Genomic DNA, 25,398 nt, shown 5'->3' on the forward strand with positions numbered 1-25,398 from the left:
TGTAGCTGTCTAGTTTCCCCAGCAGAAATATTGAAAAGGCTGTCTTTTCCCTATTGTATATCCTTGTCTCCTTAGTCATAGATTGGCCATCTACCTGTGGGTTTATTTCTGGGTTCACCATTCTGTTCCATTGATCTATGTGTCTTTTTTTGACCTAGTACCATCCTTCTTTGATTACTACAGCTTTATAGTATATCTTCAAATCTGGATTGTGCTATCTCCAGCTTTCTTCTTTATCATTATTGCTTTGGCTACTTGGGGTTTTCTGTGGTCCCATACGTATTTTAGGATTATTCTAGTTTTGCACAAAAATCCTTTTGCTATTTTTATAGGGGTTGCATTGAATCTGTAGATTTCTTTGGGTAATATGGACGTCCCAACAATGCTCATTATTCCAATCCATGAGCAGGGAATATCATTCCATTTGTGTTATCTGTGATTTCATCAGTGTTTTACAGTTTTCAGAATGCATGTCTTTCACCTCTCATAAAGAACTTTTGCACTACAAAGGATACCATCACCAAAACAAAACACAACCTACTGAATGGGAGAATGTATTTGCAAATGATATTGTGATAGGATTTAATATCTAAAATATAAAAAGAACTCCTACAATTCAACACCAAAAGCAATCCAATTAAGAAATGGACAGAGGACCTGAAAAGACATTTTTCCAAAGAAATCATACTGATGGCCAACAGACACATGAAAAGATCAGATGCTCAATATCATTCATCAGCAGGGAAATGCAAATCAAAACTGCATTGATACCACCTCAAGCCTGTTAGAATGCCTAAAATCAAGAACACAGAAAACAAGTGTTGGTGAGGATGTGGAGAAAGGAGAACCTCATGCACTGTTGTTGGGAATTTAAGTTGTTACAGCCACTGGGGAAAACAGTATGGTATTTACACGCAAAATTAATAACACAAGTACCACATGACCCAATAGTACCCCTCTTGATCTTTACTCAAGGAAAAGGAAAACACTAACTAGAAAAGATACACACTGTTATGTTTATTGCAGCACTATTTACAATAGCCAAGATATGGAAGCAACCTTAGTGCCCATTAGTAGACAAAAGGATAAGGGAAAATGGCATACGTACATGATGGAATATACACCTTTAAAAAGCATGAGATCATGCCATCTGAGACAACATAGAAGGACCTGCAGGGCATTATACTGAGTGAAATAAGTCATGCTGAGAAAGACAAATACCATATGATTCTACTCATACATGGAATCTAAAATAATGAATAAGAAAATAAGCAGAATCAGAACTATAAATACAAAGAATAAAATGATGGTTGCCAGATGGCTGGGGGGTCCAAAATGGAAGAAGGGGAGGAGATACAGGCCTCCATTTGTGAATGCAGTAAGTCATGGGAATAAAAAGCAGAGCATAAGGAATACTTATTATGATATTAATATAATATGTAATATAATATATAATAATGTGATACTGCAACAGTGATGTAATGAGATAGGTGGTAGCTATGTGGTAGAGTCCCTCCCTAAGGAATGTGGTAGAAGACTTCTCAGAACAAAGGAAGGCAATATGGCCCCATGAACTCCCACACACATATGCATAGCCCTGACGTAACTTGGACTGGGTCCAATCAGACTATATGTGTCAGCACATATGGGAGACAAAGAAGTAGAAATTGCATAAAAGGCTACACTCCGCTGCACTCGGGGTTCAGTTTTTCGAGTATGAACCCACTGAGCCTGGGCAAGCATGACGCAAAAAATTGCTTCCGGGACAAAGAAAGCCTCAGTGTCCTGTCTCCGTGCGAGAATCCTGCTATATTTCTTGGGGGCTTGCTTGCGGGACTCGGGGATGGTGTGTTTCCACCTCCTTTATCGCTGGGGTATGAACCTTGAATCACCAGGAGAAGTGACCTAGCCTGGTGCCAGCAGACCACTTGATTCTTAGGAGACTAGCCCCTCCCGACCCACTGGGGCAAGGACCCCAGATGCACAACAGAACCTGGTGAAGCCCAGGAATCAGCTCAGGGAGCGCGAGTGGTCAGACTGGTAAAAACCCAGGTTCATTTTGGTAGACCTGCCCCTAAGAGTCAGAAGGGGAGCCTGATCACCTCCCAGAGATGCCTGAGTAGTTCCATAATGAATAAGAAATGAAGCCGCAACTCTAAGGCCCTGGGCACCAGGCAACAGGCTGGAGTCACTCTATGACTGTGTGTGAATGAGATGGACAGTGGAAACTTTCCAACCTGATGAGGCGGCTAAAGCGAGTGCTGAATCCCAATCCGTGGTTCTCTGGTGACCAATATGGCTTAAGGCGGTGTCAGAATTCCTCGGGAGTCTTATCTGGGTCAGGACTTGATATTGGACCTGCCAATGCTAAGAGGTGCCTGAAATACCTTCTGGAGAATGGAGATTCCTGGTCTCCTGAGGCAGGCATTCAGTAAGTACTATCTTAAAGTTCAATCTATATTGTTAAAGGGAGGGTAAATGGTCAAAATTTCCTTATGTAAGCGTTGTAAGTTAGGTGCCAATCTTCTGGCCCATAAAGGCACTGAGAAAAGCAAGTTCTTGCAGACTTGCCCTCTGAGGGCTCTTCTCAGGAGAAGCCACCTGTGAGGCCCTCATGCCCTCCTTATCCAGGATTGTCAGAGATGAAAAATCTTCCCCTTGAAAGGAAGACACATTCAATGTATCTGTTGACTAAAATGCCTCATGGTGAATTTGATCCCATGAATGTTCCATTTTCGATGGAATATCCTAAGCAAATAAAAAGACCTGAGCAAAGGTGCAGACAACCCTGATCAATATATAGAAGTGTTCCAAAACCTATCCCAGGGTGTGGGGGAAGAAAAAGACACAGGCCATCCCTAGTAAAGAGGACTCTAACACTCTTCCACTGTTTTTCCTAATAGATTCCAGTTACTGTAACTGTATGTGGGGGCCTCTCGCTCATTCATTTCCTGGGTCAATGACTATGGTGATTAGAGCCAACTGTCTCTAGTTAGTCTACCTCAGATTGGAGGCTTTCAGGAATATTCCCAAGCCACTGCCAAAACTCCTTTTAATCGGTGGAAGTTCTCGGGCTTCTCTAGCCCTACACGGACTGCCTAATTCCACTTGTTGGTGGAAAAAAACCCTGACATCTGCTCATCTGTTCAATTTGACAGGCTTGAGGACCAGGAGACCTCTCTCTCTGCCCTCTAGGCTTTTATCTGCCTCAGGCTTTTAGGCAGAATCTTGCCTATTCTGCCTTCCCCCCCCCCCCTCCTCCTGTATCTGCACCACCTTCGGTGAGGCCTGCATAACTGGCTCCTAGACCATCCTCAGCGCCTCAGGCACCATTGGTTTCGCCTCCCACCTTCTAATGTCAGGGAGTGAAGAGCATTCCCTTGGGCCACCCAATTCAGATCTCCCCACCAGTGTCCCAGGTAAAAACTGACAATAGGGAACAATTGAGTGTCTTTTAAGTGGATGCAAGAGAAACTTAATTAGGTATATAAACGTAAGTTTGTTGGCTTAATTAAAAGTAGAGTTATGAGCATTAAATAGAAAACTTTATCTAGGTTTAATAAAGGTCAAATATGCTCATGTTATCTGTGTTGCAATTTGTTAGAAAAAAAGGTAACTTAAAATGATGGTTAATTCTTTCTCAAAATTTTCATGGATAATTGTGAAGATAGCTTTCAAAGTATATGGTAACCTGAAATGTAAAAGTTTTGCTAGAATGAAAAATTGAAATTGAATTTATTGGACATCTAGGTCTTTTCCAAACGAGATAAAGTGCTAAAGTGTTGACAATAGTCTTTGGATTCCAAGGCCAGATAAATATATGGGCCAACATTTGGGTAGGCCTCAGGAAGCCTCTCAGGCAGCCCCCTTCTGCAAGGACATCTGGGCCTTGGATATTACATGATGATATTCCACGTTCCAGGCTGAGTAATCTTGCTCCTCTTCTGGACACCAAGTGTAGGGTTAGGGTTTGAGATAGGGTTAGGGTTCAGTTGAGGGATCTGGTTAGGGTTAGGTCCCAGGAGAGCCCAGGGGCTGAACCCACAGCAGTGCACTTGTGTCCCCAAAGAGCTGAGTGGAGGGCACAAGGGAGGGTGCCGGTCAAGATTAGTCTTTGGGTTCCAAGGCCACACAAGTCTATGGGCCACTGGTTGGGTAGGCCTCAGTAATCCTCTTGGGCTGCTGCAGCAGGGCCTTGGAAATGACATGGTGATGTTCCAGGTTCTTTGTTGAGTGATCCTGCATGGATTTATGACACCAGGCATGTGGTGTTGTCAGACTTTGGTATTGGGTCCCCGTGGGGGAGAGCCTTAGCTAGGGTTAGGATTTGGTCCAGGGACATTGCCAGGGCCGAAGCGACTCCAGTCTCGTGATCTCCCTTGAGGGCTGAAGTGAGGGCCCATGCGATCAAGTGCGGGTCAAGTGTAGGGTTAGGATTGGAGATGGGGTTAGGTTTCGGTTGAGGGTTGTGTGTAGGGTTAGGGTAGGGTTACGGTTAAGTCCCAAGAGGCTCCTGATCCTGAATCCTCAGCAGTGCAGTTTTCTCCCCAAAGGGCTGAGTGGAGGGTACAAGGGAGGGTGCCAGTCAGGATTACCCTTTAGGTTTGAAGGCCACACAACTCTATGGTCCATGGTCGGGTCGGCCTCAGGAATCTTCTGGGGCATCTGCAGCCGTGCATTGGAACAATATGGTGATGTTCCAGGTTTTATGCCGAGTGATCTTGCACCGCTTCTGGACCCCAGGAGTGTGGGGTTGTCAGACTTTGGTATTGGGTCTGCCTGGGAAGAGAGCCTTAGCTATGGTTAGGGTTCCGTCCAGGGACATCGCCATGGCTGAAGCGACACCAGGCTTATGATGTCCCTTCAGGGCTTAAGTGAGGGCCCATGTGACATTGTGGGTCAAGTGTAGGGTTAAGTTTTGAGATAGTGTTAGGGTTTGGTTGAGGGTTCTGATTAGGGTTAAGTTTAGTGTTAGGTCCCATGAGACTCTAGACGCTGAACCCACAGCAGTGCATTTGTCTCCCTGAAGGGCTGAGTGGAGAGTACATGGATTGTGCCAATCAGGATCAGTTTTTGGGTTCCAACTATATGAGCCACTGGTCGGGTAGGCCTCAGGAATCCTCTCGGGCAGCTGCAGCTGGGCCTTGGAAATGACATGGTGATGTTCCAGGTTCATGCCGAGTAATCCTGCACTGGACCGCAAGGGGTGTGGTGTTGTCAGACATTGGTATTTGTTCCCCATGGGGAGAGAACCTTATCTAGCATTAGGGTTTGGTCCAGGGACCTCACCAAGGCCACTGCGACTTCAGTCCCGTGATATCCCTCGAGGCCTCAAGTGAGGGCCCATGTGATGGTGCGGGCCTAGTTTAGGATTAGGTTTTGAGATAGGGTTACGATTCGGTTGAGGATTCTGGTTAGGGTTATGGTTAGGGTTAGGGTTAAGGTTAGTATTAGTGTTAGGGTGAGGTCCCAGGAGGCTCCAGGCGCTAAACCCACAGCAGTGTAGTTGTCTTCCTGAAGGGCTGAGTGGAGGACAAATATGAGGGTGTTGGTCAGGATTAGTCTTTGGTTTCCAGGCACACAAATCTATGGGCCAATTTTCGGGCAGGCCTCAGGACCCTCTCAGGCAGCTGAAGCCGGGCCTTGGAAAGAACATGGTGAAGTTCCAGGTTCTATGCCGAGTGATCCTGCACCTCTTCGTGACCCCAGGCGTGTAGTGTTGTCAGACTTTGGTATTGGTTCACCATGGGGAGAGAACCTTAGCTAGGTTTAGGTTTCGGTCCAGGGACGTTGCCAAGGCCGAGCGAACACAGTCTCGTGATCTCCCTCGAGGTCTGAAGTGAGGGCCCATGCGACGGTGCAGGTCTAGTTTAGGGATAGTTTTCGAGATAGTGTTAGGGTTTGGTTGAGGGTTCTGGTTAGGGTTAGGGTTATGTTCCAGGAGGCTCCAGGCACTGAACGCACAGCAGTGTAGTTGTCTCTCCAAAGGGCTGAGTGGAGCAAACGAGGTAGGGTGCCGGTCACCATTAGCCTTTGGGTTCCAAGGCAAGACATCTCCCTGGGCAATTGTCGGGTAGGGTCAGGAATCCTCTTGGGCAGCTTCAGCTGGGCCTTGGAAAGGACATGGTGTTGTTCAAGGTTCTATGCCGAGTGATCCTGCACCTTTTCATGACCCCAGGAGCGTGGTGTTGTCAACCCTTGGTATTGGGTCCCCATGGGGAGACATCTTTAACTAGGATTAGGGTTCCTTACAGGTATGTCCCCAAGGCCGAAGCGACTCCAGTCTCATGATCTCCCTTGTGGGCTGAAGTGTGGGACCATTCGAAGGTGCGGGTCAAGTGTAGGGTTAGTTTTCGAGATGGGGTTAAGTTTCGGTTGAGGGTTCTGTTTAGTGTTAGGGTAGGTTTACGGTTAAGTCCCAGGAGGCTCTAGGTGCTGAAATCACAGGAGTGCAGTTGTCTCCCCGAAGGTTTGAGTTGGGGGCACAATGGAGTGTGCTGGTCAGGATTAGTGTTGGATCCCCAGACCAGACAACTCTATTGGCCAGTAGTTTTGTAGGCCTTAGGTGTCCTCAAGGGCAGGTGCAGATGGGCCTTGGAAACACATGGTTATGTTCCAGGTTCTATGCCGAGTGATCCTGCACCTGTTCTGGACCCCAGGCCCGTGGTGTTGTCAGACTTTGTTATTGGGACCCATGGGGAGAGAGCTTTACCTAGGGATAGGGTTCGGTCCAGGGATGTCGCCAGGGCTGAATTGACTCCTGTCTCCCTCGAAGTATGAAATGAGGGTCCATGCGATGGTGCGGGTCAAATGTAGGGTTATGGTTCCATATAGGGTTAAGTTTCAGTGGAGTGTTCTAGTTAGGATTAAGATTAGGGTTAGGGTTAGGTCCCAGGAGGCTCCAGGCATTTAACCCACAGCAGTGCAGTTGTCTCCCTGAAAGGTTGAGGGGAGGGTACAAGGGAGGGTTCTGTTCAGGATTAATGTTTTCCAATGCCACACAACTCTATGGTCCACTGGTCCGGTAGGCCTCAGGAATTCTCTCAGGCAGCTGCAGATGCACCTTGGAAACAACATGGTGATGTTCCAGCTTCTATGCTGAGTAATCCTGCACCGCTTCATGACCCCAGGCGTGTGGTGTTGTCAGACTTTGGGATTGGGTCCCCATGGGGAGAGTACCCTAAGTAGGGTTAGGGTTCGGTCCAGGGATGTCGCCATGGCCCGAGAGACTCCAGTCTCATGATGTCCCTCGGAAGGCTGAAGGGAGGGCCCATTTGATGGTGCAGGTCAAGTGGAGAGTTATAGTTAACATGGGGTTTGGGTTTCAGTTGAGGGTTCTGCTTAGGGGTAAGTTAGGGTTAAGGTTACATCCCAGGAGACTCCATGCGGTGAACCCATAGCAGTGCAGTTTTTTCCCCCAACTCCTGAGTGGAGGGCACAAGGGAGGCTGCCGGTCAGGATTATTCTTTGTGTTCCAAGGCCAGACAACTCTTTGGGTTACTGTTCAGGTAGGCCTGAGGAATCCTCTCGGACAGCTGCAGCCGGGCCTTTAAAACGACATGGTGATGTTCCAGGTTTTATGCTGAGTGATCTTGCATCGCTTCTGGCCACCAGGCGTGTAGTGTTGTCAGACATTGGTATTGGGTCCCAATGGGGAGAGAGCCTTACCTAGGGTTAGAGTTCGGTCCAGGGAAGTCACCAGGGCCAAAGCAACTCCAGTTTCGTGATCTTCCTTGAGGGCTGTATTGAGTGCCCATATGAGGGTCCCAGTCAAGCATAGGGTTTGGGTTAGCGATAGGTTTAGATGTAGCATGAGGTTTATGATTAGGTTTATGGTTAGGGTTAGGGTTAGGTCCCAGCAGGCTCCAGGCACGGACCCTACAGCCGAGCAGTTGTCTCCCCAAAGGGCTTAGTCGAGTACACAAGGGAGGGTGCTGGTCACGTTTAGTGTTTGGGTTCCAAGGCTAGACAAATGTATGGGCTACCCTTCTTCAGGTAGGCCTCCGGATTCATCTAGTGCAGTTTCAGTCACGTTTTGCAAATGCAATGGTGATGTTCCACGTTTCATGCCGAGTATTTCTGCACCGATTCTCGAACCCGTGTGCGTGCTGGTGTCAGACTTTGGAATTGGGTCCCCATGGGCAGAGAGTCTTAGCTACGTTTAGGGTTTGGTCCAGGGAAGTCGCCAGGGATGAAGTGACACCAGTGTTGTGAATTCCTTGGAGGGCTGAAGTGAGGGTACATGGGTGGCTGTGGCTCTGGTGTGGAATTAATGTGCTACATAGGGTTCGGTGTAGGGTGAAGGTTATGGTTAGGGTTACGTTTAGGGTTTGGATAGGTACCAGGAGACTTCAGGCACCTAACCCACAGCAGAGCATTTGTCTCCCTGAAGGGCTGAGTGCAGTGTAGAAGAAAGGGTGCCAGTCAGCATTAGTCTTTTTTGTCCAAGGCCAGACAAATGTATGGGCCACCCTTCAGGGAGGCCTCAGGAATCCTCTGGTGCACCTGCTGTGGCGCTTTTCAAATGACATGGTGAATTTCCACATTCCATGCCGAATATTTTTGCACCAATTCTCGAACCCATGTGCGTGCTGTTGTCAGACTTTGGAATGGGGTCCCCATGGGGATAGACACTTAGATAGGGTTAGGGTTTGGTCCAGGGAAGTCCCAGGGCTGACGAGACTCCAGTTTCGTGATCTTCCTCGAGGTCTAAATTGAGGGCCCATGAGAGGATGCGGGACAAGTATAGGGTTAGGGTTAGAGACAGGTTTAGGTGTAGCGTGAGGTTTATGGTTACATTTAAGTTTAGGGTTAGGGTTAGGTACCAGCAGGTTCCAGGCACTGACCTCACAGCAGACTTCTTGTCTCCCCAAAGGGCTTAGTGGAGTACACAAGGGAGGGTGCCGGTCACGGTTAGTCTTTGGGTTCCAAGGCTAAACAAATGTATGGGCCACCCTTCAGGTAGGCCTCAGGATTCGTCTCGTGCAGTTTCAGTCGCTCTTTGCAAATCCAATGGTGATGAGCCACGTTTCATGCCGAGTATTTCTGCACCGATTCTCGAACTCGTGTGCGTGCTGTTGTCAGACTTTGGAATTGGGTCCCCATGGGGAGAGAGCTTTAGCTACGGTTAGGCTTCGGTCCAGGGAAGTCGCCAGGGATGAAGCAACACCAGTGTTTTGAATTCCATGCAGGGCTGAAGTGAGGGTACATGGGCGGCTGCAGGTCTATTATAGAGTTAGTGTTCTAGTTAGGGTTAGATGTGTGGTAAGTGTTATGGTTAGCATTACGGCTATGGTTAGGGTTAGGTCCCAGGAGTCTCCAGGCTCTGAACAACACCAGAGCAGTTGTCTACCCAAAGTGGTGAGTGGAGTTTACAAGGGAGGGTGCCGTTCAGGAATAGTCTTTGGGTTCCAAGGCCAGAACAATGGATGCGCCACCCTTCTTGTGGGACTCAGGAATCCTCTCATGCAGCTGCAGTCGTGCTTTTCAAATGACATGATGTTCCACGTTCCATTCCAAGTATGCGCTGATTCTGAAACCTGTGTGTGTGCTGTTGTTAGACTTTGGAATTGGTCCCCAGGGGGAGAGAGCCTTAGCTAGGGTTAGGGTTCAGTCCACGAAGGTCACCAGGGACGAAGTGACTCCAGTTTTGTGATCTTCCTCGAGGCCTGAATTGAGCGCCCATAAGAGGGTGCAGGTATAGGGTTAGGGTTGGAGATAGGTTTAGATGTAGCGTGAGGTTTATGGTTAGGTTTATGTTTAGGGTTAGGTTTAGGTTTAGGTTTAGGTCCCAGCAGGTTCCAGGCACTGACCTCACAGCAGAGTTGTTGTCTACCCTAAGGGCTTAGTGGAGTACACAAGGAAGGGTGCTGGTCAGGGTTAGTCTTTGGGTTCCATGGCTAGATAAAAGTTGGGCCACTGTTCGTTTAGGCCTCAGTATTCATCTCATGCAGCTGCAGTCGTGCTTTGCAAATGCCATGGTGATTTCCACGTTCCATGCTGAGTATTTCTCCACCGATTCTTAAACCCGTGTGAATGCTGTTGTCCGACTTTGGAATTTGTTCCACTTGGGGAGAGAGTCTTAGATAGGGTTAGGGTTCAGTCCAGGGAAGTCACCAGGTCTGAAGCGACTCGTTTCGTGATCTTATTCGAGGCCTGAATTGAAGACCCATGCGAGGGTGCGTGTCAAGTGTAGGGTTAGGTTTAGAGATAGGGCTAGGTGTAGGTTGAGGGTTATGCTTAGGGTACCGTTAGGGTCAGGTTTGGGTCCCAGGAAGCTCCAGGCACTGAACACACACAGAGCAGTTCTCTCCCTGAATGGCTGAGTGGAGTACACAACAGAGGGTGCCAGTCAGTATCACTTTGTAGGATCCAAGGCCAGAGAGATGTATGGGCCATCCTTGGAAATGGCCTCAGGAATCCCGTTGTGCAGGTGCAATCGTGCTTTGCAAATGACATGGCGATGTTCCATGTTCCTTGCCGAGTATTTTTGCTCCGATTCTCGAACCCGTTTGTGTGCTGTTGTTAGACTTTGGAATTGGGTCTCCATGGGGATAGACACTTAGCTAGGGTCAGGTTTCGGTACAGGGCATTCGCCAAGGCTGAAGCAAAACCAGTGTTTTGAATTCCATGGAGGACTGAAGTGAGGGCCCGTGGGCGGCTGTAGATCTTGTTTAGAATTAGTGTGCTAGATAGGGTTAGGTGTAGGGTGAGGGTTATAGTTAGGTTTACAGTTACAGTTAGGTTTAGGTCCCAGGGGGCTCTAGGCACTGAAACCACAACAGTGCTGTTGTCTCCACGAAGGGCTGAGGTGGTGTCCCCAAGGGAGGGTGTCAGTCAGGATAAGTCTTTGGGTTCCAAGGCCAGACACATGTATGGGCCAGACAAATGTATGGACCACCCTTAGGGTAGGGCTCAGCAGTCCTCTCGTGCAGCTGCAGTCACGCTTTGCAAATGACATGGTGATGTTCAACATTCCATGCCAAGTATTTCTGCATCGATTATCTAACCTGTGTGTGCTGTTGTCTGACATTGGAATTGGGTCCCCATGGGGAGAACGCCTTAGCTAGGGTTAGGGTTCGTTCCAGGGAAGTCGCCAGGGCCGAAGCGACACCAGTGTTGTGAATTAAATGGAGGGCTGAAGTGAGGGAACATGTGCAGCTGTGGGTCTGGTGTAGAGCAAGTGGGCTACATAGGTTTCAGTGTAGGGTGAGAGTTATGGTTAGGGTTACGATTGGGCTTAGGGTTAGGTCCCAGGAGGGTCCAGGTTCTGAACTCAAACCAGAGCAGTTGTCTCCCCAAAGGGCTGAGTGAAGTTTACAAGGGAGGGTGCCGGTCAGGATTAGTCTTTGGGTTCCAAGGCCAGAAAAATGTATGGGCCACATTTTTTTAGGATCAGGAATCCTCTCGTGCAGCTGCAATCGCGCTTTGCAAATGACATGGTGGTGTTCCATTTTCCATGCCGAGTATTTCTGCACCGATTCTCGAAACCATGTCCGTGCTGTTATCAGACTTTGGAATTGGGTTCCCCTGGGGAGAGAGCCTTAGCTAGGGTTCGGGTTCGGTCCTGGGACGTCGCCAGGGCCGAGGGGACTCCAGTTTTATGATCTTCCTGGAGGGCTGAATTCAGGGCCTATGTGAGGGTGAGGGTCAAGTATAGGGTTAGGGTTCATGATAGGGTTAGGTTTCGGTTGAGGGTTATGGTTAGGGTTAAGGTTCGGGTTAGGGTTAGGTCCCAGGAGGCTCTAGCCTCTGAACTCACACCAGAGCAGATGTCTACCCGAAGGCCTGAGTGGAGTATACAAGGGAGGGTGCTGGTCAGAATTAGTCTTTGGGTTCCAAGGCTAGACAAATGTATGGGCCACCCTTCAGGTGGGCCTCAGCATTCGTCTCGTGTAGCTGCAGTCGCGCTTTGGAAATGACATGGTGATATTCCACGTTCCATGCCGAGTATTTCTGCACCGATTCTCGAACCCGTGTGCATGCTGTTTTCAGACTTTCGAAATGGGTCCCCATGGGGAGAGAGTCTTAGCTACGGTTAGGCTTTGGTCCAGTGAAGTTCCCGGGGATGAAGCGACACCAGTGTTGTGAATTCCATGGTGGGCTGAAGTGAGGGCACATGGGCAGCTGTGGATCTCGTGTAGAGTTAGTGTTCTGGTTAGGGTTAGGTGTAGGGTGAGGGTTAGGGTTAGGGTTACGTTTAGGGTTTGGGTTAGGGCCCAGGAGACTCCAGGCACTGAACCCACAGCAGAGCAGTTGTCTCCCCGTAGGGCTGAATGGACTACACTAAGTAGGTTGCCGGTCAGGATTAGTCTTTGTCCTCCTAGGCCAGACAAATATATGGGCCAAACTTCGGGTCAGCCTCTGGAATCCTCTTGTGAAGCTGCAGTCGCACTTTGCAAATGACATGGTGAATTTCCACGTTCCATGCCGAGTATTTCTGCACCAATTCTCAAAACCACGTGCGTGCTCTTGTCAGACTTTGGAATTGGGTCCCCATGGGGACAGAGCCACAGACAGGGTTTGGTTTCAGTCCAGGGATGTCCCTAGGGCCAAAGCGACATCAGTGTTGTGAATTCTTTGGAGGGCTGAAGTGAGGGTACGTGCGCGGCTGTGGGTCTGGTGTAGCTTAGTGAGATTGATAGGGTTAGGTGTAGGGTGAACATTATGTTTAGGATTAAGGTTAGGGTTAGGTTTACGTCCAGGAGGCTCCAGGCATTGACCCCACAGCAAAGCAGATGTCTCCCTGAAGGGTTGACTGGAGTATACAAGGTAGGGTACCAGTCAGGATTAGTCTTTGGGCCCAAAGCCAGACACATGTATGGGCCACCCTTCCCATAGGCCTCAGGAATCCTCTCGTGCAACTGCACTTGCACTTTGGAAATGACAACGTGATGACAACGTGATGTTCCACGTTCCATGCCGGGTATTTCTGCACCGATTCTCGAACCAGTGTGCCTGCTCTTGTCAAATTTGGAATTGGGTTCCCATGCCAAGTAATTCTGCACCTATATTCGAACGCTTGTGCATGCTGTTGTCAAACTTTGGGTTTGGTTCCCCATGGGGAGAGAGACTTAGATACGGTTAGTTTTGGATCACGGACGTCCCCAGGGCCTTAGCGGCACCCGTCTTGTGAATTCCATGGAGGGCTGAAGTGAGAGCACATGCGAAGCTGTGGGTCTGGTGTAGACTTAATGAGATAGATAGGGTTCGGTGTAGGGTGATTTTACGGTTAGGGTTACTGTTAGGGTTAGGTCCCACGAGACTTCAAGCACTGACCCCAAACAGAGCAGGTGTTAACCTGAAGAGCTGAGTGTAGTACACACGGGAGGGTGCCCGTCAGTCTTAGTATTTGGGTTCCAAGGCCAACCAGATGTATGGGCCACCCTTTGGGTAGGCCTCAGGAATCCTCTCATGCAGCTGCAGTCACGCTTTGGAAAAGACATGGTGATGTTCCGATTCTATGCCGAGTTTTCCTGCACTGCTTCTGGAGTCCAGGCGTGTGGTGTTGACAGACTTTGGTATTGGGTCCCCATGGGGTGAGAGCCTTAGCTAGGGTTAGGGTTCGCTCCAGGGATGTCGCCATGACCAGAGACTCTAGTCTCGTGATCTTGCTGGAGGGATGAATTGAGTGCCCATGCGAGGGTGCGGGTCAAGTGTAGTGTTCGGATTAGAGATAGGGTTAGGTGTAGGTTGAGGTTTACGGTTGGGTTACAGTTTGGGTTAGTGTCAGGTCCCAGGAGGCTCCAGGCACTGAACCCACAGTAGAGATATTGTCTCCCCGAAGGGCTGAGTGGAGGACACAAAGGAGGGTGCTGGTCAGGATTAGTCTTTGGGTTCCAAGGCCAGACAAATGTATGGGTTACTCTTCCGGTAGGCCTCAGGAATCCTCTCGTGCAGCTGCAGTCGCACTTTGGAAATGACATGGTGATGTTCCACATTCCATGCTGAGTATTGTTGCACCGACTTTCAAACCCATGTGGGTTAGATTTTGGAATTGGGTCCCCACGGGGAGAGAGCCTTAGCCAAGCTTAGGGTTCAGTCAAGCAAAACCGACAGGGCCGAAGCGACTTCAGTCTCGTGATCTGCCTCGAGGGCTGAGTGAGGGCCCTTGCGAGGGTGGGGTTCAAATATAGGGTTCAGTCAGAGATAGGGTTAGGTGTAGTTGATGGTTATGGTTAGGGTTAAGGTTAGTGTTAGGTCCCAGGAGGTTCCAAGCACTGAACCCACAATAGTGCAGTTGCCTCCCTGAAGGGCTGAGTGGAGTACATAGGGAGGGTGCCGGTCAGTATCAGTTCTTAGGATCCAAGGCCAGAGAGATATATGGGCCACCCTTGGAATAGGCCTCAGGAATCCTGTCGTGCAGCTGCAAACGCACTTTTCAAATGACATGGTGATGTTCCACGTTCCATGCCGAGTATTCACCAATTCTTGAACCCATGTGCATGCTGTTGTCAGACTTTGGAATTGGGTCCCCATGGGGATAGACACTCAGCTAGGGTCAGGGTGTGGCATAGGGAAGTCGCCAAGGCCAAAGTGACACCAGTGTTGTGAATTCCATGTAGGGCTGAAGTGAGGGCACATGCGGGGCTGTGGATCTGGTTTAGTGTTAGTGTGCTAGATAGGGTTAGGTGTAGGGTGAGGCTTATGGTTAGGGTTATGGTGACGTTTAGGGTTAGGTCCCAGGAGGCTCTCCATCCACATAGTTTCAAAGGACAAATTTTATTCTTTTTGATGGCTAAGTGTATATATATATATATATATATATATATATATATATATATATATATATACACACACACACACACACGTATACATATATACATATATATATTTATACTATGTATATGTGTATGTATATATATATTTGTGTGTATATATATATATATATATGTATCTATGTATACCACATCTTTATCCATTCATCCATCGATGGAGATTAGGGCTTTTTCCATACTTTACCTATTGTTGATAGTACTGCTATAAACTTTGGGGTTCACGTGTCCCTTTGAAATAGCATATCTGTATCCTTTGGATAAATACCTAGTAGTGCAACTGCTGGGTTGTAGGATAGTCCTCTTTTTCATTTTTTGAGGAACCTACATACTGTTTTCCAGAGTGGCTGCACCAGTTTGTATTCCCACCAGCAGTTCAAGAGTTCCTCTTTCTCCATTTCCTCGCCAACATCTGTTGTTGCCTGAGTTGTTAATGTTAGCCATTCTCACAGGGGTGAGGGGGTGTTTCATTGTGGTTTTAATTTGTATTTCCCTGATGATGAGCGATGTTGAGCATTTTTTCATGTGTCGGTTGGCCATCTGGATGTCTTCCTTGGAGGAGTGTTTGCTTATGTCTTTGCCCATTTCTTCACTGGATTACCTTTTTTTGGGGTGTTGAGTTTGGTGTGTTCTTTAGAGATTTTGAATACTAATCCTTTATCTCATATGTCGTTTGCAAATATCTTCTCCCATTCTGTTGGTTGCCTTTTAGTTTTGTTGATGGTTTCCTTCTCTGTGCGGAAGCCTTTTTATTTTGATGAGGTCCTAATCATTCATTTTTGCTTTTGTTTCCCTTGCCTCTGGAGATGTGTTGCGTAAGAAGTTGTGGAAGCCAACATTAACAGGCTTTGCCTGCTTTCTCCTTGAGGATTTTGATGCCTTCCTATCTTCCATTTAGGTCTTTCATCCGTTTTGAGTGTCTTTTTGTGTGAGAAAGTGGTCCAGGTTCATTCTTCTGCATATCACAGTCCAGTTTTCCCAGCACACTTGCTGAGGAGACTGTCTTTATTCCATTGATATTCTTTCTTTTGGTCAAAGATTAGTTGGCCATACATCCGTGGGTCCAATTCTGTGTTCCTATTCTGTTCCACTGATCTGAGTGTCTGTTCTTGTGCCAGTACCATACTGTCTTGATGATTACAGCTTTGTAATACAGCTGGAAGTCCAGGATTGTGATACCTCCTATTTTGGTTTTCTTTTTCAAGATTGCTTTGGCTATTGAGGGTCTTCTCTGGTTCCATACAAATTGGAAGATTGTTTGTTGTAGCTCTGTGAAGAATGCTGGTGTTATTTTGAGAGGTATTGCATTGAATATGTAGATTGCTTGGTACTATGGACATTTTAACAATATTTGTTCTTGCTATCCAGGAGCATGGAATGTTTTTCATTTTTGTGTGTTTGTCATCTTCAATTTTTTCATAATCTTTCTATAGATTTCAGTATAGATTTTTCACCTCTTTGGTTAGATTTATTCCTAGGTGTTTTATGGGTTTTGGTGCAATTGTCGACGGGATTGATTCTGTGATTTCTCTTTCTGTTGCTTCATTGTGTACAAGAATGCAACTAATTTCTGTGCATTGATTTTATATCCTGCCACTTTGCTGAATTCATGGATCATTTCTAGCAGTTTTTTGGTGGAATCCTTTTATCAAGAAAGGATGCTGTATTTTGTCAAATGCTTTCTCTGCATCTACTGAGTGCATCATGTGGTTCTTGTCCCTTCTTTTATTGATGTGATGAATCACATTGATTGTTTTGTTGATATGGATCCAGCCTTGCATTCCAGGCATATAAATCCCACTTGGTCATGGTGAATAAAGTTTAAATGTATTGTTGGATCTGGTTGGCTAATATCTTATGGAAGATTTTTGCGTCCATGTTCATCATGAAAATTGGTCTGTACTCTCCTTCTTAGTGGGGTCTTTGTCTGGTTTTGGAATCCAGGTAATGCTGATTCATAGGAAGAGTTTGGAAAGTTTTCCTTCCATTTCTATTTTTGGGACAGCTTCAAGAGAATAGGTATTAACTCTTCCTTAAATGTTTGATAGAATTCCCCTGGAGAGACATCTGGCCCTGGGCTCCTGTTTTTCTGGGAGATTTTTGATTACTAATTCAATTCTTTACTGGTTATGGGTCTGTGCAAATTTTCTTTCTTCCTCTTTCAGTTTTCGTAGTTTATATATTTCTAGGAATTTGTCCATTTCTTCCACATTGCCCATTTTATTGGTATATAATTGCTGATAATATTCTCTTATTATTGTTTGTATTTCTGCTGTGTTGGTTGTGATCTCTCCTCTTTCATTCTTGATTTTATTTATTTGGGTCCTTCCCTTTTTCTTTTGGATCCAACTGGCTGGTGGTTTATCAATTTTATTAATTATTTCAAAGAACCAGCTTCTGGTTACATTGATCTCTTCTACTGTTTGTGTGTTGGGGGCAGGGGGTTATTGTTTGTTTTTGTTTTCAGCTTCGACAGCATTGATTTTTGCTGTAATCTTTATCATTGTTTGTCTTCTGCTGGATTTGGTTTTTATTTGTTGATCTTTTTTCCATCTCTTTAATGTATAAGGTTAGGTTGTGTATCTGAGACCTTTCTTCCCTCTTTAGGAAGGCCTGGATTGCTATAAACTTCCTCTTATGACAACGTTTGCTGCATCCCAGAGGTTTTGGGCTGTGGTGTTATCAGTTTCACTGGCTTCCATGTACTTTTTAATTTTCTCTTTAACTTCTTCTTTCACCCATTCATTTTTTTTAATTTTAGTTTTTATTATTTACAATTTACATCCAAATTAGTTACCATATAGTGCAATAGTTATTTCTTGAGTAGATTCCTTAGTGCCCCTTACCCATTTAGCCCATCTCCCCCCCCACAAACCCTCCAGTAACCCTCTGTTTGTTCTCCATATTTATGTGTACCCTTCTGTTTTGTACCCCTCCCTGTTTTTATATTATTTTTGCTTCCCTTCCATTATGTTCATCTGTTTTGTCTCTTAAAGTCCTCCTATGAGTGAAGTCATATGATTTTTGTCTTTCTCTGACTACTAATTTCACTTAGCATAATACCCTCCAGTTCAATCCATGTAGTTGCAAATGGCAAGATTTCATTCTTTTTGATTGCTGAGTAATACTCCATTATACACACACACACACACACACACACACCTTCTTTATCCATTCATCCATCAGTGGACATTTGGGCTTCTTCCATATTGAGTTTTACTGTAATTTGGCGTTGGAGGCTTTTTGTTCATTGGGTGAAGTGAGCACAGCATATTTGCTTGCCCTTTACCACAGCAGAGTGGGGGCCTCTGGGAGCCAAACCTCTTTCTGACCAATGAGATTCCAATTGGCTATTGTTGATAGTGATGCTATAATCATGGGGGTGCATGTGTCCCTTCTAAACAGCACACCTGTATCCCTCGGATAAATACCTAGTATTGCAATTGCTGCGTCATAGGGTAGTTCTCTTTTTAGCTTTTTGAGGAGCCTCCATACTGTTTTCCAGAGTGGCTGCACCAGCTTGCATTCCACCAATTTTTAGTAGGATGTTCTTTAGTCTACAAGTATTGGTTACCTTTCCCAATTGTTTCATAGCATTGGGGTCTGAAAATATGCATGGTATGATCTCTATCTTTTTGCACTTGTTGAGTACAAGTAAACATAAAATTATTTATGTTTATTTATTTTAGACAGTGTGAGTAGAGGAGGGGCAGAGAGAGAGGGAGACACAGAATCCAACACAGGCCTCAGGCTCTGAGCTGTCAGCACAGAGTCTGACACAGGGCTCAAACTCACAAACCACGAATTGACGAGCTGAAGTTGGATGTTCAACTGACTGAGCCCCCAGGCACCCACTTTAATGAAATTTTAAATGACACCCTTCGAAGTGCACTTGCTACCTTGCAAACTCAGAGAAAGAAATGTGAAGAATCAGGAAGTGGTAAGGGTTGGCTGCTGAGTTTTACTGTAATTTGGCTTTGGAGACTTTTTGTTCATTGGGTGAAGTGAGCACAGCATATTTGCTTGCCCTTTACCACAGTAGAGAGTGGGCCTCTGGGAGCCAAACCTCTTTCTGACCAATGAGTTGGAATTTTACTGGTACCGCCAAAATGAGTTTTGCTATTTCAGGGACTATGAGTTCTCTTTTATTTTCACAACTAGGTAATTATCACATCATTCAATTCTGCCCTCCAAGATATGTAGAAAATACCCAAATATAGTTAAGAGAGAAAGGGTGATAGCCAACGTGTATAATCCTTTCCCTTTTAAAAAATATGTTTAAATTATTCTTTATGATTTTTTTAATTTTAGTGAGGGAGGCATGCAAGCAGGGGAGAGGGGCAGAGGAAAAGAGAGAGAATCTTAAGCAGGATTCACGCTCAGTGTGGAGCCCAACACAGGTCTGGATCACATGATCCTACAATCATGACCTGACCCAAAATAGGGTCTGATGCTCAAATGACTGAGCCACCCAAGTGCTCCATAGTCTCTTTCTCTCTGAAGGCTGAATAGTGAGTTTTCAATGTGAATGGGGGGGATAAACATGCACACATACATATGTATACCACTAAGAAAGCCATTTATGACTTGTTAGACATGAACTATTTTCCACCATCTTTGTCTTCTAGTTATATTCATGCTTCAAGGTCTTTGTTCATTGCAATGCACGATCTTGCTGTGTGAGGTACAAATTGTTGTGTGATCAGTTTTCCGTGAAAGTCTTTCCTCGTATCTGCCTTAAACACAAGATGCAAATGTTGAATTCGAGGATGTAGAGCTAAGACCCTTGAGGTCCAATAACTGTCAACTAGAAGTTATATTTTCTGTTGGGGAGAAATCCCCATATGATGGCAATGACTTTGCATTGGTAAGGGAAAGAATACTTTCTTGACTTCGTGGTTCTTGCCTTTTTTCTGTCTCACCAAAATCAAGACTCAGGTCATGTGCACGTTTATCAAGAAAACACTTTTTCTTTTTCCAGAAAATAAAAAGGCCCTGGAAGACAAGTGTGATGCATTGAGGTCTGTGAAAGCCACAAAGGAAGCAAAAGTCAAACAGCTGAAGGAGAAAGCACATAACCTGGAAGAATTCTATGAACAAAGAAAAGTGCCTACTAAAAGTAAGATGGGGGCGCCTGGGTGGCTCAGTCAGTTGAACATCCAACTTCGGCTCAGGTCATGATCTCACGGTCCAATAACTGCTAGAACTGATAAATGAATTCAGCAATGTCACAGGATACAAAATCGTTGTACAGAAATCTGTTGCATTTCTAAACAATGAAGCAGTAGAAAGAGAAATTAAGAAAACAGTCCCATTTACAGTTGTACACCAAATAATAAGGTATCTATCAATAAATCTAACCAAAGTGGTGAGCGACCTGTACTCTGAAAACTGTAAAACAGTGATGAAAGAAATGAAGGATATTCCATACTCATGGATCAGAAGTACAAATTTCCTGAAAATGTCTACACTTCCCAAAGCAACTGAATCATTAATGCAATGGCCATCAAAATAGCAACAACATTTTTCATGGAACTAGAACAGTCCTAAAATTTGTACGGAACCATAAAGACCCCAATCTTCAGAGTGAACAACCTTTATGTGAAGTGGTAATTATGGATGGCGTTATGCCTCTGGATCTTCTGCTCCACAACACGGTAACTCTGGCCTAAGCATTTGAACGGTAGACATATCCCAAACAGGGATCATTCTACAAAATACATTCTACAAATGTACCCTCAAAACTTTGCAGATTATGAAAAATATGGAAAAATCTAAACATCGTCATGGTCAAGTGGAGCCTAAGGAGACAGGATGACTGTAATGTGCCAGCTGGGATGAGTCTGGGACAGAAGAGGTTAAAACCGAAGCAATCTGAATACAAATATAAACTTTAGTTAATACTACCATATCTCTTCGGGATATTGATTGTGATCATGTATCAACTCATAAGACATCAATAGTCAGAAAACAGTCTGATGTATGTGGAGACTCAATAATGTCTTCCCAATTTTTCTGGTAACTAGAAACCCATCACGAATGAACAGATTATTAGTAATCATGGTTTTATGTTTTCAACACATAATATATGACTAGTTCTAGTATTAGTTACTAGTGATGGCCAAGTACCTATTCTTGTTCTTACTATTGTGTAATTTAAATATCATTCATGGTACAGAAAACTGAATGCATGATATACACTTCATGGAAACATCTACTTGACATATTTTAAGATAACATATGTATATACCACTGTATTTACGTGGTATGTAAATTAAGTGTTTTTTCTGACATTGAATGGCTTTCCATAAAGGTGGTTATCCTAGATAATGAATGATACTCAGATTTTATAGGATGTACTTCACATCATGCCTGAACATTGTAAAAAAAAACAAAACAAAACAAAACATGTACACACGGCCAGATGGATCATTGTGACTGGCTCACTTATTATAAAGAATCCTTGCTTTAATATTTTCATGCATATTTTTAGCAGGAACACAAGAGAATGAAATATTTCCAAAGCAAAGAGATATTCAAAGACTGGAAGAATGATACGGAGTTCAAGGGGTTTCAGAAGGAAAAGATGTGACCATGAAGTGGCAGTCACAGGCAAGCAGCTTTCTCTGGTCCACTTTGACAGGTTTTCAGGAGGGGATGTCCATCACAGCATGTGATCTACAAAAGGGTAAGACCCAGAAGTACCAGAGGGAAAGACAACACTTTAGGAAGAGGTGACTTGGAAAGGGTGCTTCTGTACATAAGTGATGGCTCAGCAACCTGGCTGGGGGTCCCTGGGTCAAAGATTTCAGAAGACCAGCAATAACCCAGAATCACTAAGATCTTAGAGCCACAGAGTTGATCTTCATCTATGATTAGGAGATGATGTTTTATAGGATATGATCATCGGGCCGGCAGGAGATGGCTAAAATATTATTTAGGGCTATATTTTAATAAAAAAATGGATGTGTAAACATTTGGGTTTGGAATGTTAAGAAAAATCACAGGCCCATCATGGAGTTACTTATGTTAAGGCCCCATGTCACTAAACCTAATTTCATTCCTGTAGGAATGTAACCTTTAACCAGTCAGCAAAGAATTTCCTAGTCAGTGCTGGAAATTTAACTGATAGACCCCTGCCATTCCCCTCAGGGAGAAAATCTTGCCTAAATAAGGTATTCCATGCCACTAAATTTGTTTTAAGTTTATTTATTTTGAGAGAGGCAGAGAGCACATGCAAGGGAGGGGCAGGAATAGAGGGAAAGAGAATTCCACGACAACAAGGTCATGATCTGAGCCAGGATCAAGACTCAGACACTTAACCAAGCCATCCAGACACCCCGAGAATTTGGCATTTCAAAATTTAGCAGGCTTGGCTGGGATATAGCCCTAGGAGCACTGGCCTACTCCTTGAGAGAAGGCAGCAAATTACTTGCAGGCAGATGGCATGGAAACAGTGGTCTGTACATTGCCTGGTGTACACAGTGGGGAGATTATACACTGATCATGGAGAGCATCCCTGAGAGGCAGTGTTCACAAGAGGGGACAAAGGAGCTAGGACAGAGGAGCTGGGTGGCTCCATTTTCCTCCTCTTCCCCACAGCATAAACACAGAGCCATCTGCTGGAAACAGTTCCATCCCCACACTGGCTGCCTAAGCTGCTTACACCAACCCCACATTCCTGTGCTCTGGTGAGACTGGCCTTCTAGGTCAATCAGGCTTGCCTCAGTCCCAATGGAGGTGTCTCCTTTCCCAGAAGACCAGCAGAAGCCCGTGACCACACCACCTCTCTTGACCAGACAGTTCCGCAGGGCTTCACTTCGAGTGGCAGTCGTTTCAAGTCTCATTTAATGAGCAGATCGGAGCAGACCCAGATAAAACTCAGCACATTCTGGCCAAGGACCATACATTGCCCATACAACTGGTCTGAAGGATAGTGTAGAAGAACACAAAACAGTGCATGCAACACACACCAAAGACAATCCCTGATGTGTCAGGCCCTGGACACTAGATGACCTCCTCTTCATAAAGCCATTCATCTCACAGGCAGGTAACATAATGAGCTTTTGTAACACAGAGAAGCAAATACTCAGCCAAAATTCCAAGAGGAATGCATCCCAAATGAAAGAACAAGATAAGGTCATGGCCAGAGAAATGGAAGGAACACTTCCAAACTCATTCTATGAGGCCAGCACGGCCTTGAGTCCAAACTGGACAAAGACCCCACCAAAAAGGAAAACCACAGACCAATTTCCCTAATGAACCTGAATGTAAAAATTCTCAACAAAAATTAGCAAACCGGATCCAACAATACATACAAATAATTCACCACAATGAATTGGATTTATTCCTGGGATGCACGACCGATTCAATATCTGCAAATCAACTGATGTGATACATCACATTGATAAAAGAAAGGATAACAACCACATGATCCTCTCAATAGATGCAGAAAAAGCATTTGACAAAATGCAGCATCCTTTCTTGATGAAAAAAAAGCACTCATGAAAGGAGGGATAGAAAGATCTTGCCTCAATATCAGTATGTCCAGATACGAAAGTCCCATAGCTAATACCATCTTCAATGAGGAAAAACTGAGAGCCTTCCCCCTAAGGTCAGGAACATGACTGCGATGTCCACTCTCACCACTGTTATTCAACATACTATTGGAAGTCCTAGCCTCAGCAATCAGACAACAAAAAGAAATACAAGGTGTCCAAATTGGCAAGTAGGAGTCAAACCTTCCTTATTCACAGGCATGATACATTCCATGGAAAATCCAAAAGACCCCACCGAAAAGCTGCTAGGACTGATACAGGAATTCAGGAAAGTCTCAGATTATAAAATCAATATACAGAAGTTGTATGCATTTCTATACACCAATAATGAATCAGCAGAGAGAAATCTAGGATTGATGTACTTCACAACTGCACTGAAAAACATAAAATACCCAGGGATAAACCTAACCAAAGAGGTAAAAGATCAGTACACTTGAAACAATAGAGGGGCACCTGGGTTGCTCAGTCAGTTAAGCCCTGACTTCAGCTCAGGTCATGATCCCTCACTTGTGGGTTCGAGTCCCGCTATGGGCTCTGTGCTGAAAGCTCAGAGCCTGGAGCCTGCTTCCGAGTCTGTGTCTGTCTCTCTGCCCCTCCCCTGCTCATGCACTCTCTCTTTCTCTCTGTCGCTCTGTCTCAAAAATAAACATTAAAAAAATAAAGGAACAAGCCATACAACATCTATGAAAGAAACTGAAGAAGTACAAAGAAATGGAAAAGCATTCCATGCGCGTGGATTAGAAGAACAAACATTGTTAAAATATCAATACTATCCAAAGCAATCGACACATTCAATGCAATCCTTATTAAAATAACAACAGCATTCTTCACAGAGCTAGAACAAACAACCCTAAAATTTGTAGGGAGCCAGAAAAGACCCTAAATAGCCAAAGTCATGTTGAAAAAGAAAACAAAGCTGGCAACATTACAATTCTTGACTTTATGGTGTATTAGAAAGCCACAATCATCAAGACAGTATGGTACGGGCACAAAAACGGACACAGACATCAATGGAACGGAATAGGGAACCCAGAAATGGACCCTCAAACATATAGCCCAGTAATCTTTGATAACGCAGGAAAGAATATCCAATGGAAAAACAAAAGTCTCTTCAGCCAATGGTACTGGGAAAACTGGACAGTGAGAAGAATGAACCTGGACTATGTTCTTAAACCACACACACACACACACACACCTCAAAATGGATGAAAGATCTAAATGTAAGAAAGGGACCATCAAAATCCTAGAGGAGAAAAGAGGCATTCTACCTCCTTGATCCTGGCCAGAGCAACTCCTTGTTTGTCATGTCTCTGAAGCAAGGGCAATAAAAACCAAAATGAACTACTGGGACCTCAAGATAAAAAGCTTCTACACAGCAGAGGACACAATGAGCAAAACTAAAAGGCAACTGAATGAAATGGGAGAAGATATTTGCAGGTGACATATCAGATAAAGGGTTAGTACCCAAAATCTATAAAAAATTATCACACTCAACACCCAAAAACCAAATAATCCAGTGAAGAAATGGGCAAAAGACATGAAGAGACACTTTAACAAAGATGACATCCAGAATGGTCACACATGAAAAGATGCTCAATCTCACTCGTCATCACTGAAATACAAATCAAAACCATAATGAGATATCCCCTCACACCTATCAGAATGGCTAAAATTAACATCTCAGGAAACGACAGATGTTGGCAAGGATGCAGAGAAAGGGAACGGTTTTGCAATGCTGGTGGGAATGCAAAGTGGTGTAGCCACTCTGGGAAATAGTATGGAGATGCGTCAAAAAACTAAAAATAGAACTACACTAGGACCCAGCAATTGCACTACTAGGTATTTATCCAAAGGATACACTAACGCTGACTCAAAGTGGCACATGCACTCCAATGTTTATAGCAGCATTATCAACAATAGCTAAATTATGCAAAGAGCCCAAATGTCCATTGAAAGATGAATGGATAAAGAAGATGTGGTATATTCATACAATGGACTATTACTCGGCGATCAAAAACAATGAAATCTTGCTATTTGCAACAACGTGAATGGAACCGGACTTTATT

At 45.0% G+C, this 25,398-nt stretch overlaps 1 protein-coding gene and 2 long non-coding RNA genes across 3 annotated transcripts in view; 1 reads left to right on the forward strand and 2 right to left on the reverse strand.

Annotated features, from left to right (window-relative positions):
• Positions 1 to 20,143, forward strand: part of LOC128774758 (uncharacterized) — a 47,779-nt gene extending 27,636 nt beyond the window's left edge. Inside the window, exon 2 of the long non-coding RNA XR_008419223.1 lies at positions 19,756 to 20,143. This is a non-coding gene — a long non-coding RNA (uncharacterized LOC128774758). The remainder of the gene's footprint in view (positions 1 to 19,755) is intronic.
• The window catches only part of IL9R (interleukin 9 receptor), a 244,303-nt gene that overhangs the window by 166,417 nt on the left and 52,488 nt on the right, over positions 1 to 25,398 (reverse strand). The gene's annotated exons all lie outside the window — the stretch shown is intronic.
• Positions 1 to 25,398, reverse strand: part of LOC109261186 (uncharacterized) — a 165,151-nt gene that overhangs the window by 118,819 nt on the left and 20,934 nt on the right. The window lies entirely within an intron of this gene.

This window comes from Panthera pardus, unplaced genomic scaffold, assembly GCF_024362965.1.
Source record: "Panthera pardus isolate Hobbes unplaced genomic scaffold, ASM2436296v1 HiC_scaffold_4, whole genome shotgun sequence".
NCBI classification, from domain to species: Eukaryota; Metazoa; Chordata; class Mammalia; order Carnivora; family Felidae; genus Panthera; species Panthera pardus.